At 38.5% G+C, this 15,920-nt stretch overlaps 1 non-coding gene across 1 annotated transcript; it reads left to right on the top strand.

Moving 5' to 3' along the window:
* Positions 1–14,158: 14,158 nt before the first annotated feature.
* LOC114424770 lies at positions 14,159–14,265 on the top strand. Its single transcript, XR_003669071.1, has one exon. It is a non-coding gene; the product is annotated as a small nucleolar RNA R71 (small nucleolar RNA).
* The last annotated feature ends 1,655 nt before the right edge of the window (positions 14,266–15,920 follow it).

The raw sequence follows: 15,920 nt of genomic DNA, 5'->3' as shown, positions 1-15,920 counted from the left end.
TGTGGTCCTGGAAGCAGGGAAAATTTTTTCTAAGAATACTCTCTTAAGGTCATCCCAGCTCGTGATGGACCTTGGAGCAAGGTAATACAGCCAGTCCTTTGCCACTCCCTCTAATGAATGAGGAAAAGCCTTCAGAAATATGTGATCCTCTTGGACATCTGGGGGTTTCATGGTGGAGCATACAATGTGAAATTCTTTCAAATGTTTGTGCGGGTCTTCACCTGCAAGGCCATGAAACTTTGGAAGCAAATGAATCAGTCCAGTTTTAAGAACATATGGGACATCCTCATCAGGGTATTGGATGCACAAGCTTTCGTAGGTGAAATCAAGTGCAGCCATTTCCCTTAGAGTCCTCTCACGGGGTGGAGGTTGTGCCATGTTCTCAGAATGTGCAAAATCAGAATGCTCAGAATCAGAATGCTCAAAATTATAATGCTCAAGATCAGGATGTTCAAAATCACCAATAACAGAATGCACAGATTCATCAGTAATGGAATGCTCAGAATGATCAAAAGGTATAAAATGATGCCTAACTAATCTGTTAAATGTCCTATCTATCTCAGGATCAAAGGGTTGCAAGTCAGATGGATTGCCTCTAGTCATACACTACATTCAGCATGCACACAACTAGTTGCCTTGTCATGTAAATAAAGGTGTAGGTTTGAACTACAGCTACCCTCAAATGATATCCAAATGACTTTAAATTTTGTGAGCAACCTTATAAAATGATGAGAAGATAGAACAAAAAATTTCAGACAAAAATTCAAAGTCTAACTATGAAAGCAAAAATTGGTAGGTTAAGAAAAATAAGTGAATAAAACTTGAAAAATAAAAAACTTTTGACAGAATCGCTTTTTTTGGACGATGGAGACCTCAGCCAGCCTATGGCAGGCTGCCAGGGCGTAGGAAATTTTTTTCTACCCCAAATGCATATGTAATAATTGCGATTCTGATAACCAGAGCAAAAGTTATGACCGTTTGAAGTTTTGACAAACACAAAATTTGCTAGTTTTTTGGAACTTTCAAATCTGACCAAACTAAAGGCTCTAGCTATTTTTCCCACAAAATATGGATTAAAAGAAGTTACCACAAAAAAATTCAGCCAAAAATAACAACCCTAGCTACTAAAACAAAAAAATCACAAATAATTCAGCATGGGTGGTCGCTAAAATCCGTCGCTAAGGGATTTCTACTACTACTCTGGTTTGCCGCAAGCAGAAATGGTCGCTAAGTCCGTCGCAAAACACCCAAAACTGAAACAGGGGAAGCGCTCAATAGGAAAACTGAAACAGAACACACACTAAACAAAATATCAAGATACTAAACGACACTAACGCGCATACTAACACAATACTAACAATTAAACATAAAACACGAAAGAATTAAACATACAACGCTAGCTATTATGAACCTTTGGACACTGCTCCCCGGCAACGGCGCCAAATTTGATCGAGGCCGTACCCGAATCAAATAAACATGAAAATGCAGTAACTAGGAAGTGATCCTAGGTCGTTTCCCAACGAGCAGTGACAAACCAAATGTTCATAATATACTTGCAGTAACAGTAACGATTGGGGGGGGTTGTTTGTTTTGTGATTAAAGAGCAGAACAAGTAAACTGGAATACGAAACTACTAATATTAAGAACGGGTTGTTTCCTCTAATTCAGAAGCCATTCTCTTATCCTGGGTTATGGAGAATTCGTCCCTAACAGTCAACCACTTAATCCAACCCTATTTCAATTTACTAAGCGAAAATCAACTTAGGGTTTTCAATACGTGATTAGGCACCACATACACCAGTTAGCCCTTCGTCCATTAAGCATGAACGCAAGTTAGGCTCAGAGGCAATTAATCGAACACGAAGCGTGCACTGATTAATATTCACGAATTTGGGATAACTGGTGAAGGGAAAACTGCCAGGAAACCACATTACAAGCGAAACCTCAAAGAGAGTTGGGCTTCGTCCTCAAAAGGAAACAACACCAGAAAATCTAGCCTTCCATGGATTCAAATAGAAAACGCAAATGAAACATGAAGCAGAAACGTAAATGAACAGAAATGTAAATGAAACAGAAACGTAAATGAGAGTAGTAGAAGAAGCAAGAACGAAATTGCAATTAGAAGCAGAAAACGTAAAATTGCATTACGTGAATAGTAGCATCAAAGCAGAAAACGTAAAACCCTAAAACAAAAGCTCTGAATAATGAATAGCATAACAGAATAGCCTTGCACGAATCCCAAGGCTGTTATTTAAAAAGAGTCACTCAAAGTCACTGGGCCCTATTACAATACTCTGGCCCAAAACGAAATAAACACTGAACAACATAAAATAAAATTGCGAAATTTCCTAATTAGAAATTAACTAAGGTAAGCGCTGCTTTATTTGCCCTCTTCAAGTCCATAACCAAAATCCGAATTAAGCCCAATGTTTCATTAATTCCTGAAATTAGATTAAAAACATCAAATTAGCTAAATGAGCCCAAATAATAAAACTGTCTGATTAATTAACAATTAAGACCAATCAGTAATTAAAATGGTGCAAAAAGGGTTTAGAAAATAGAAGAAAATGATGGCACATCAAGGAGACATCCCCACTACTTGTATTTCTGCAATCTTTCATCTTTCTCTTCTCTTTGTTGTTAAGTAAGCTTCCCAATTATGGAAAGCTAAATCCTCTGTTGAATCTTCCTTGTAGGTACTTGATGTAAATATCTTTTTATCTATCTAATGATGTTTTGTATGTTCTTTATGCTATCAGTATTTCATTCTAGTATGCTTTTACCTTGATCACGTAGATGCATGCTTTGTTAGGGTCATTCAACAATGGAAACTGGTATGATTCTTAGAACTTGATAGGACAGGGCTAGATTATCGTACTATCACGAGGAATCGGGGTACGATAACCTAGTTGTTGTATGTTTGTCTTAATGCGGTCCTGGCCGAGTTTAGTCCAACAAGAGGAATCTGCGGACGATCTTGATCAGGATTAGGCTAGACTATCATGAGGAATCGGGGTTTAGCATTTCAGGAGACACCATAGAATGTATAAGCATTGTTAAGTAGAAAATATCCTTTTAACATCAGGCACATAATAGGAAGACCAACGTGTCATCTATTTGTCTTTACACATCATTACTCATGTGATTTTCCTTTTAATAGTTAGGTTACACACCTGTTCATAGTAAACATATCTCTTTTCACACTAGACACCTATTCACTGAAATAGCTTTACCAAGTAACACAAGTTCCCCGAGAGTTCGATACTCGATTCTTACCATTTTATACTACTTGTGTGACCCAGTGCACTTGCCAGAAGCGAACAAGTTTTTGGCGCCGTTGCCGGGGAACTTATTTTTATTTGGAAAGTTAGTTCGTTTTTATGTGCCTATTCCTTATTCGTTATTCTTTGATTATCTATGAATATTTGTTCTCAATTCATATTATTCTTCTCTTATTGAATTGGATAACCACTGTTTCTGTTAGTATTTTATATGCATAGATCTCCCACAGACAATTTAGTTCCTCTAGACTTAGAAATTGAAGCTACATTGAGAAGGGACAGGGCCGAGAGGAGAAGGAAACTTCTGCAAGACATAACAGTTGCATCCATTCTTGAGGAAAAAACTCATTTTTCTGATTCATTATCACCTGATTCACCATCATCAAGGGAATCCGCTACTCAATTGCCTGAAACCACTATCATGGCAGATGAGCAGCACCAGAGGATCACCCTTGAGGATTATTCAAGCAACTCAGTATCGCAATTCTTTACTAGCATTGCACGTCCTGAAGTGCAAGCTCACAACATCAACTACCCACATTCTTTAATTCATTTAATATAGGGGAATTTATTCTAAGGATTACCTAATGAAGACCCTTATGCACATTTGGCAACGTTCATTGAAATATGCAACACTGTTAAGATTGCCAGTGTGCCAGATGAAGCTATTAGACTCAGCTTATTCTCATTCTCATTGGCAGGAGAGGCCAAGAGGTGGCTTCACTCATTTAAGGGTAATAGTTTGAAAACCTAGGAAGAAGTTATTGAAAAGTTTCTAAAGAAATACTTCCCAGAGTCCAAGACTGCGGAAAGGAAAGTTGCAATCTCTTCATTTCATCAGTTCCCTGATGAATCTCTGAGTGAAGCATTGGAGAGGTTTAGAGGTTTATTGAGAAGAATTACCACCCATGGGTTTTCCGAGCCAATTCAATTGAATATGTTTATTGATGGGCTGAGACCACAAACCAAGCAACTTCTAGATGCTTCTGCAGGGGGAAAAATAAAGCTAAAGACCTCGGAAGAAGCAACTGAGCTAATTGAGAATATGTCAGCCAATGATCATGCCATTCTGCGCAACAGAACCCATCAACCCACAAAGAAAATATTGTTAGAACTATCATCATATGACGCTTTATTGGCACAGAATAAGTTGCTTTCTAAACAACTTGAGATTTTAACAAAAACACTTGGTAAGTTGCCAACTAAACTGTCTATTGGTCAACCTACGCATTCTTCTGTTTTGTAGGTTACAGGTTGTACCATCTGTGGTGAGGCTCATGAAACAAGCCAATGTATTCCCACTGAAGAAAACACTCAAGAAATTCATTATATGGGAAATCAACAGCGACAAGGGTATACTCAAGGAGGATTTTCAAGCTTCCAGTAGGGTCCTTATAATCAACAAAGACAATGGAGGTCACACCCTTGCAATTAGTTGAACAAAGACTAGGGTGGACCTTCGAATAGGCCAATCCAACAAGGGCCTAACATCTTTCAGAGGACTACTAAGCTGAAGGAGACTTTGACTCAGTTTATGCAGATAATAATGTCAAATCGTAAAAGCACTGAGTCAGCACTAAAGAACCTTGAGGTCTAGGTGGGACAACTAGCCAAGCAGATAGCTGACAAGTCATCCAACAGTTTTGAGGCAAATACAAAAAAGAATCCCAAGGAGGAATGCAAAGTTGTGATGACAATGAGTAAGAGGTTTATGGACGCTGAGGATGAGGAGAGTGTTGTGCACAAGAAGAAAGCTACTGAAAAGAAAGGTACTGATGGCAAGAAAAATGATGTGAGAGGTGAAAACAATCAGGAAAAAGAGAAACAAATAATGGTCAAGAAAAAAGAATTTAATGACCAAGAAAAAGAAGTAGAAAAAGAAAAAGAAAATAAAAAATTGAAAAAGATGAAAAAAATGAGAATGAAGAGAAGAGTAGAAGTGATAAAGCTTTGAACGAAGGTATGGAAGTACCATATCCTTTGGTACCTTCCAAGAAGGAGAAGGACCGTCATTTGGCGAGATTTTTAGATATTTTTAGGAAATTGGAAATAACCATGCCCTTCGGAGAAGCTTTACAGCAGATGCCACTGATCGAGGTCGTACCCAAATCAAATAAACATTAAAAATGCAGTATCTAGGAAGTGATCCTTGGTCATCTCCCAACGAGCAATGGTCAACCAAACGTCCAAAGTTGATCGAGGCCATACCCGAATCAAATAAACATTAAAAATGCAGTATCTAGGAAGTGATAAAACAGTAACGAATTGGGGGGAGGGGGGTTGTTTGTTTTTGTAAATTAAACAACAAGCAAATTTGAATTAGAAAGTAACAGAATTAAAACATGTTGTTTCCCCTTGATTCACAAGCAAGTCTCTTATCCTAGGTTACGAGAATTTATCCTTAATTAGTTCAACCACCTAATCCAACCCTAAATTAAATTACTAAGCGAAAATTAACATAAGGCTGTCATTATGTGATTAAGCAACACATACACCAATTAATCATGAATGAAACTGATAATTAAGCATGAACGTAAATTAAGCGCAGAGATAATTAATCAAGCACTAAGCATGCATGGATTAATAGCAACAAATACAGAGTAATTGGTGATGAGGAAAAATTGATCAGAATTCAATAGTAATAACAAAACCTCAAAGAGAGCTGTGCTTGATCCTCAAGAGAAAACAACGCTGGAGACTTAGCCTTCCATTAATCAGTAGAAAATGAAATTGTAGATTGGAGCAGAAACGAAATTGCAAAAAACGAATTTTATTCTACGTGAACAGTGCGCATGAACAACAATAAAAACTGGAATTGCAAAACCTAAAATTATTCTCCTCTCCAAAAAAACTCTCTAAACTAAAACCCTGGTGCTGTTATATAGGTCCTCTGCCCCAAAGCTTACAAATCTATTTTAAGTCCAAGCCTATAAACAAAATAAAATAAAATTTGGACAAGATAAGATAAGATTGGATGAAATAAAATCTTGACGAAATAAAATCTGGATAAGATAAGATTTAATAAAATAAAATTGTCTTCTCTCTTCAAGTCCAAGCCCAATTCCAGATTCAAGCCCAATTGCTTATAATTCTCCTGAAATTAAATTAAAAATACTAAATTAGTCAAGTAGGCCCAAATGATAAAACTGCATAATTAATTTGACAATTAGGGTAATCAGTAATTAAAATGGTGACAAAAAGGGTTAAGAAATAGGAGAAAATAATGACACATCAAATCCCCCCACACTTAGCCTTTTGCACTCTTGGGCAAAATCAAAAAGCAAAGCAAGGAACAAATCCAGAGACATTAAAGAGAAACAACCACATATACTTGGCAAGACTGTAAAATTGACAGCCACACCACAAACACATGCACATGAGGATCAAAAGGTCTTTTAAGGTTGTAATGGGGCCAAGGATAAGATAGAGGAAAGTATGGGATAAGTAGCTAAAACCCAAAGGAATAGAGGAGCAATGGGGAATAAGTGGGAACTAAGAAAGAGTAGTATACCCCAAAACCAAAATTAAAAATTAAGCTCAAAAAGTAAGCCCAAACAAAATCAAACAAGCCCTCAAACCAATCTAAGTCTTCAAACCAAGACCTCATTTATTCAGCTTCATTCCTTTTCAGATTTTTTTGAACGTGAACAGTAGCATTTGAAAGCATTTGAAAATAAAGCAACAATTAGGCAATATATGTATATACATCAAGCATGGCCAAAATAGATCATCAAGCATGGCCAACAAAAACATATCATCCAATGAAACATACCCCCCACACTTATTCCCAAAACAATTCCAAAGCTCCAAAATTCCTTAAGGGTAGGGTGAGATCATGGTTTTTCACTTAAGACTTGTAGAGCTTCAAAACAAAGAAAGGGGAACATAGGCTCAAAGGGGCTATCAAAAGAATTAATTCAAGGTAGACTTATTTGGCTAGAGGCTTATAAGAACAAAATGCCTAAATCATCTCCCAACATGCATGTGAAGCAAGAAGTATCAACAAGAGTCAAGCCAAGGCTATTGTGCAAGCAATCAATGGGGCAAAACACACCGAATAAAACAGATGATGATGGCTCAAATTCTCACCAAGGGTAAATCTATCACTTTTAATTCGAACTTTCAAAACTAACTTGACATGTAGAGAAAAACAAGGATTTCAATTCACAAAATGCCAAGAAACTCCTATTTCAAAAACAATTACCCATTACCTGTACATAACCTATAATTCAAAGAGAAATATGCAATGTTGTACACAAATTATAAAACCAAAATAACAAAATTAACCTAGAAAACCCCAAATAAAGAACAATCTCCCCCCTCACACTTAAACAACACATTGTCCTCAATGTAGCACAATCATAAGATCAAGAGCAATCAAAGTAATCAATAAATGTGGACAAGTGCAATAAAAGTAAAGAAAGAGACAGAAAAAAAAATCCCTAAGTCATGGCGGAAGAGAAGTAGGGTGAAGTAAGGAGGTCTCCTCCACCACTACATCCACTAAGGAGGGATTTGTGAGGAATGGTTTCATCCGGTGTCCATTGATCTTGAAGCTCTTACCTATGGATTCACTTTTGATCTCAACTGTACCATAAGGAAAAACATTAGTCACCACAAAAGGACCAATCCACTTTGACCTCAACTTACCACTCATGTGTCCGAGCCTAGAGTTATACAATAAAACTTTCTGTCCAACCACAAAGTCCTTCTTAGCTATCAAACTATCATGGAACTTCTTGGTCTTCTCCTTGTAGAATTTGGAATTCTCATAGGCTTCTAAACGGATCTCATCTAGCTCACTTAGTTGCAACTTCCTTTCCTCTCCAGCCTGATCAATAGAGAAGTTGCAGGTCTTTACAGCCCAGTAGGCTTTGTGCTCTATCTCTACAGGAAGATGACATGCCTTGCCAAAGACAACCCGATAAGGAGACATTCCTATGGGTGCTTTGTAGGCAGTCCTATGCGCCCAAAGAGCATCATCCAGCCTGGTGCTCCAATCTTTTCTGTTCGTCTGCACAATCTTCTCCAAGATCCTTTTTATCTCCCTGTTTGAAATCTCAACCTGCCCATTAGTTTGGGGGTGGTATGGTGTGGAAATTCTGTGCACGACCCATACTTTTTGAGCAAGGCATACATGGATCTGTTACAAAAATGGGTGCCTTGATCACTAACGATGACTCTAGGGACTCCAAACTTGCAAAACAAATTAGATCTAACAAAATCCACAACAACCTTAGCATTGTTAGTTTTGGTGGGTTTGGCTTCCACCTATTTTGAAACATAATCAATAGCAAGGAGAATATAAACAAAACCAAAAGAGACATGGAAAGGACCTATAAAGTCTATACCCCAGACATCAAACACCTCACAAAACAACATGGGTTTGTAGACAAAGGATCAAGCTGATGTTTTGATGATGCCAAAGGGTTACATGTTTCACAAAGCTTTATTCAAGACAAAGAAATCAAAGATATTCAAGATGGATGATCAAGACAGTCTCTAGAATCTTAGAAAGGGTATATTAAATAGGAAGGGAATTCCAATTGAAGTAGCAAAAGGTTTGGCCAAGAAATTTAAGTTAAAAAGTCTTTTACAAGAAATTTACTCTCTGGTAATCGATTACCAGAGGATGTAATCGATTACCAGTGGCCAAAACTGATTTACAACAGCTATTAAAATTTGAATTCAAAATTTGCACTGTGTAATCGATTACACATATATGGTAATCGATTACCAGCAGTTATTGAACATTTTAATTCAAATTTTAAAGCTTGTAATCGATTACACAAATACTGTAATCGATTATCAGAGCAGATTTTCAGAAAATATTTTCAATAGTCACATCTTTTTATGTGGTTCTTGAATGGCTATCAAAGGCCTATATATATGTGACTTGAGACACGAATTTGCTAAGAGTTTTTCAGAACAAAAAGGTCTTATCCTCTTATAAAGCAAAATCATTTTATCCTCATACAAATTCCTTGTCCAAAACACTTGTGATTCAATAAGGAATTATTTGAGTGCTCAAATTGTTCAATCTATCTCTTTCAAGAGAGATTTCTTCTTTTCTTCTTCTTCATTCTGAAAAGGGATTAAGAGACCGAAGGTCTCTTGTTGTGAAAGAATTCTAAACACAAAGGAAGGATTGTCCTTGTGTGTTTAGAACTTGTAAAAAGAATTTACAAGATAGTGGAACTCTCAAGCGGGTTGCTTGGGGACTGGACGTAGGCACAAGGGTGTGGCCGAACCAGTATAAATCTGAGTTTGCACTTTCTCTTCCCTTAAACTCCTTTATTTATTATTGTTTTATATTCATTTTCAAATTGTTCTATTTGAATCAATATTTAAGAAATTCATTATTAAGGGAATTTATAACTTGAATAGAAAGTTAAATACAATTTTTAATTGGGGAAATAATTTGTAATATCTTAATTCAACTCCCCCTTCTTAAGATATCTGAGGCCACTTGTCCAACAAGGTTGTTGAGGCATTTGCTGCCTCCATGAAAGTGAGCCACCTGCTCTCTGACAAGGCTCACAAGTGCTATAGATTCTCCATGCATCCTTGAAGATGGTGGGCTTATAGAAACCGCAGTCAAGCACCTTGCGAGCTGTCCTCTGTATGCCAAGATGGCCACCTGGTGTGGAAGAATGACAAAATTGCAGGACCGAGTCGATCTCATGGTCTCGAATGCATCTCCTAATAACCTGGTCACTGCACAACTTCCACAAATAGAGGTCATTCCAAATATAATGCTTAGCATCGCTCTTGATTTTATCATTTTGAGCTTTAGATGCTAAGGGAGGAAAAATAGAAGCAACCAAATAATTTACAATATTAGCAAACCAAGGAGTGGGGAAGGAATTAGAAATACTATACAGAATGTACAAATGGTCATCCAGAAAATCATCCCAAGTGGGTGAGTCCTCAGACGCATGCTCAATCCTACTCAGGTGGTCAGCCACGAGGGTTTGTGCCCCGCTCCAATCACAGATCTCCAAATCAAACTCTTGGAGCCAAAGCATCCACCTGATCAATCTAGGCTTTGATTCAACCTTCTTCAACAGGTACTTCAGAGCTGCATGGTCAGTATAAACAATAACACGAGTACCAAGTAAACATGAACGAAATTTCTCAAGAGCAAAAACTATCGCTAATAGCTCCTTCTCTGTGGTAGTGTAATTTGCTTGAGCAACATCCAAAGTTTTGGAAGCGTAGTAGATCACCCGAGACAACTTATCAATCTTTTGAGCAAGGACAACCCCCAATGCATAATTGGATGCATCGCACATTAGCTCAAATGGGGCTGTCCAATTAGGTGCCTGAATGATAGGGGTGGTAGTCACCGCACGCTTGAGGCAATCAAAAGCCTCTTTGCACCGATCATCAAAATCAAACTCCACCTCCTTTTGCAGCAGATTGGATAGTGGAAGGGCCACTTTGCTAAAATCCTTGATAAAGTGCTTATAAAACCCTGCATGACCAAGAAAGGAACGAACCTCTCACACGCAAAAGGGGTAAGGAAATTGTGAAATAACATCTATTTTTGCAGGGTCTACCTCTATGCCCATACTGGAAATGATATGCCCTAAAACTATACCTTGTTCTACCATGAAGTGACATTTTTCAAAATTCAGCACAAGGTTAGTTTCAATGCATCTATTAAGAACTCTATCCAGACTATCCAAACATGCATCAAAAGAGGATCCATAAAAAGTAAAATCATCCATAAACACCTCTATGCAACTCTCTAAAAAGTCACTGAAAATGATAAGCATACACTGCTGGAAGGTACCAGGGGCATTGCATAGGCCAAAGGGCATCCTCCTATAGGCAAAAAGTGCCAAAGGGACAGGTGAATGTGGTCTTTTCTTGATCCTCAAGAGCAATATGAATTTGTAAATAACCAGAAAAACCATCAAGAAAACAATAATGAGATTTACCTGCCAAGCGCTTAAGCATTTGATCAATGAATGGTAGGGGAAAATGATCTTTTCTGGTTACCTGGTTCAGCCTCCTATAATCAATGCAGACTCGCCAGCTGTTCTGCACTCTGGTGGGGATGAGCTCATCCCTTTCATTCTTAATCACTGTGAGGCTTGTCTTCTTAGGAACCACTTGGACTGGACTCACCCACTGGCTGTTAGAAATGGGGTAGATGATTCCAGCTTGTAAGAGCTTGGTCACTTCCTTTTTCACCCCATCTAGAATGACGGGGTTGAGTCGCCGCTGTGGCTGCCTCACTGGCTTAGCTCCATCCTCTAAAAGTATCCTATGCATGCAGGTAGATGGGCTAATACCAGGAATGTCTGCTAAAGTCCATCCAATGGCATTCTTGTGCTTCTTGAGCACTAGCATCAACTTCTCCTCTTGCTCAGCATCAAGGGAGGCAGAGATGATCACTGGAAATTTTTTCTTTTCCTCCAAGTAATCATACTTGAGGGTTGCTGGTAAGGGCTTCAACTCTAGTGTGGGTGGTGGCTGAACAGTGGGAGGAACCAGGGTAGGAGAAGAAGAAGAAGGTTCCTCAGCCTGCACCTCATAAAGCAAGTTAGAAGTGTATGTACTTCCTACAACATGGTTAGTGCATTCTGACTCTAAAAAATCAACATCAAGAGGTACAACACCCAGGAAATTAGAACCAGACTTAAATTCAAATTCACTCTCAGCATAAAAATCAGATACAGGATCAAATTCAAACTCAAATTCATATTCAATGCATAAGGAATGACAAGTATGCAGATCAGATAAAAATGGATGTTTCCTACCATGAAGAGCAGAATCAAAATCAAACATATAATCATCAACAATCTGATCAATTATCTCAGCACGAAAAACAAAATGATCCTCAGATGGATGTTTCATGGCATCAAGAATGTTAAAATGAACAACAATATCACCAAATTCCATAGACAATGTGCCAGCATAAACATCTATCTTGGTTCGGGCTGTTTTCATAAATGGCTTGCCTAAAATAATTGGAACTGAACCACGGGAAAATCCCTCTTCCATATTAAGAACATAAAAATCAATAGGAAAAATAAGTTCACCAATCCGAACCAGCATATCCTCTATGAAACCTGCGGGGTAAGCAACACTTCTATTTGCCAAATGAATCACCATATCTGTAGATTGCAAAGGTCCAAGAGATAAAGAATTGAAAATGGACAGAGGCATGACACTAACTGATGCTCCTAGATCTAGCATGGCATTCTCAAATTTATTGTTCCCAATAATGCAAGGTATGCAAAAAGTACCTGGGTCCTTACATTTCTCAGGAATGTGAGGAATAGATTTACCTATCAATGCTGGCACATTTCTGCCCATGCTAATCCTTTCATTGCCTTTGAACTTCCTTTTGTGGGTGCACAACTCCTTTAGAAACTTGGCATATCATGGAATCTGCTTGATGGCATCTAGTAGAGGTATGTTCACCTCTACTTTCCTGAAGGTCTCCAAGATCTCCTTTTCCACTTCCATTTTTTTGTTTGGAATTGCTCTAGGTGGAAATGGAAGAGGGATAGGAGGCTGTTGCAAGTCAGAACTACTAGAAGAAGGTCCACCTGCATAAAATTTTTTGTTAGCTCCCTCATGATCAGGGAGCTTCCTCTCTTGTGCAACTATCTCATCCTCTTTTTCAGGTGCAGAATGAAGCTTGACAGGTTCAGGTGTAGGTGTTGCTACTGGTGGAGGAACTTCAAATTGCTTGCCAGACCTCAAGGTGATGGCACTCACATTTCTTGGATTCTGCACAGTTTGTGAAGGTAATTTGTCAGAATTTTGGGACTGTGCTTGGTTTAACTGAGTAGCCATCTGCCCCATCTGATTTGTCTGACTCTGAATGGAGGCTCTTGTCTCTTGCTGAAATTGCATATTCTGGATGGTCATTTGCCTCACTAACTCTTCTAGGGAAGGTTGAGGAGGAGCCTCAGTTGCTTGTTGTCTTTGTTGTTGCTGTTGTTGTTGTTGCATTGGAGGAGGAACATATGGCTTGCTTGGACCTGCAACATTCTGGTAGGGAGGGACATGCTGTTGTTGTTGTGGAGGACTTGCCCATCTCAGATTTGGATGATTCCTCCAACCTGGATTGTATCTGTTACTTGAAAGGTCATAATTATTCTACTGTTGTTAGTTTTGCTGCTGAGGGGGTCTATTATAAATGTTTGCAGCATAAGCTTCAGGTTGTTCATTGACTTCAGATTGCTACAAAGAAGGACAGAGATATGGTGATCTCCAGACATTAACACCCACTTTCCATCATTTTCATTTTCTGATCGCTTGCCATATCATTCCATTGCCATTCACAAATTATACAGGTGGCCAGTCTGATAATTCGTGACCCGGCATTGAAATTCATGGTATAGCAGACATCAGAAAAACAAATTCAATACGACTACAACAATCAAATCTATATAGCTCATTAAAACACAACTAGTGAGTAAGGGCTAATAGCAAACAACGAACATCAAACATCAGCAAACAACCAACACCAAGCATTCAACAAAACAACTAGAGAATGCACAGAAAAACATAGCAGACTCACAACTCATAGACCACAGACTCTTGCAATAGGTGCAGATTTCTGATTCATGGCAAGCTGAGTTACTAGGTTGACCAAGGCATCAAGTTTTCCTTCAAGCTTTTTATTTTCAATAGATGAAGATGAATCCGTGGCCACCTCATGGACTCCTCTAAGGAAAATAACATCATTTCTTGCACTGAATTGTTGGGAGTTGGAAGCCATCTTCTCAATCAAATTCCTAGCCTCATCAGGAGTCATATCACCAAGGGCTCCACCACTGGCAGCATCAATCATACACCTCTCCATGTTGCTAAGTCCCTCATAGAAATATTGAAGGAGGAGTTGCTCAGAAATCTGGTGGTGAGGACAGCTTGCACACAATTTCTTGAATCTTTCCCAGTACTCATACAAGCTCTCTCCACTAAGTTGCCTGATGCCTGAAATGTCTTTTCTAATGGTAGTGGTCCTAGATGTAGGGAAGAATTTCTCCAAGAACACCCTCTTAAGGTCATCCCAGCTAAAAATAGACTTGGGAGTAAGGTAGTATAGCCAATCTTTTGCCACACCCTCCAGAGAATGAGGAAAAGCCTTTAGAAAGATATGATCTTCCTGGACATCAGGGGGCTTCATGGTGGAACAAATAATATGGAACTCCTTAAGATGCTTATGAGGATCTTCACCTGCAAGACCATGAAACTTGGGCAGCAAATGTATTAGTCCAGTCTTGAGAACATATGTGTCATACCCTAATTTCGTCCGGAGACCATCCGTTGTTGGGATGCGACCCTCGTTTGACCACTTCGAGGTATTTGGCACCCATCGTTAGGCAATTTGTGAAGTTCCGAGACATGCCAGAAGCCAAAAGAAAAGCATTGTAGCACGATCCGTGAAGTTCCGTGACATGCCGAAAATTAAAAGGAAGTGTTAGTGCGCAATCCGTAAAGTTCTGTAACGTTCCGGAAGGCAAAAAAGGGGATGATTACGTAATCCGTAAGGTTCTGCAACATTACAGAAAGAAAACAAGTATCGTTACGAAATTCGTAAGTTTCCGTAACATTACGGAAAAAGAATCACCAAAAAAGGGAAGGGGGGTGTATTTAGTAAAAATGGAGGTTCAAATAGCAACCAGGCCCACTTGGGCCTTCCAGGATGTTCCTCCAGAAGGCGGTTGCTTCTGGAGGAAGCAACCTAGCTCGCTTGGGCGAGCTGGGTGGCAAGCATCTCCTTCCTTTTCCTATAAATAGGGGAAGGAGGGAAGAACAAAAAGGTTCAACCCTCCTGGTATTTCGAGATCACTTAAAATTAGTGAAAAAAAATTGTTTCCGTGAAGAAAATCCAAGCCGAGGCGCTTCCGTAACGTTTCCGTAGGTGATTTCGCAAAGATTTTCAACCGTTCTTCGACGTTCTTCGTTCGTTCTTTGTCGTTCTTCGGTCTTCAACCGATAAGTTCCCGAAATCGAACTTTTCAATTCATTCTATGTACCCTTAGTGGTCCTTATTTGTTTTCACGCGCTTTTATTTTCATTTCATTTGCTTTCCGTACCCCCTTTTGACGTGCTTTAGTCATTTACTTAAGTCATTTTCTCGCCTAATAAAAAATAAAATGAATTTCGGCCGATCATTTGAATTGTAACATCCGTTAATTTCTGTTAAAATGAAATCCGACCGTTCGGTCATGCCGTAACCACGCTGGAAACCAAAAAGAGGTAAAATAATAATATAAATATCAAAAATATCTTTTAGTAAAATAAATAAAAAAAAATCAATCAGACGTTTTTCTTTGTGATTTCTCTTTCTTAAATCGAATAAGCTAATAACCAAAGTGAAACCTAGGCTAAAATCAATTCATAAACCAAACTTTTGTCATCGCCTAAAAAAGCCATTGTCAAAGGTCCAACGCCTTGAAATGGTCTTTTCCGCTTTTATTGGTTAAGTGTAGATTTCTAAAAAGCCTAAAATCAATATGTAACTTTGTTACTTCTTTCAAAAATAAAGAAATCATTAATGGTCCAATGCCTTAATGTTTTCTCACTTTTCAAAAGAGTCGAAAGATTGTCTAATGGTCCAACGCCTTAAATGACCTTTCATTCAATAAAAACATATCTTGCAAAAAA

This window comes from Glycine soja, chromosome 8 (assembly GCF_004193775.1).
Source record: "Glycine soja cultivar W05 chromosome 8, ASM419377v2, whole genome shotgun sequence".
Taxonomy (NCBI): Eukaryota; Viridiplantae; Streptophyta; class Magnoliopsida; order Fabales; family Fabaceae; genus Glycine; species Glycine soja.
Note: the sequence above shows the minus strand (reverse complement) of the source record. Positions and strands in the feature narration are given on the sequence as shown.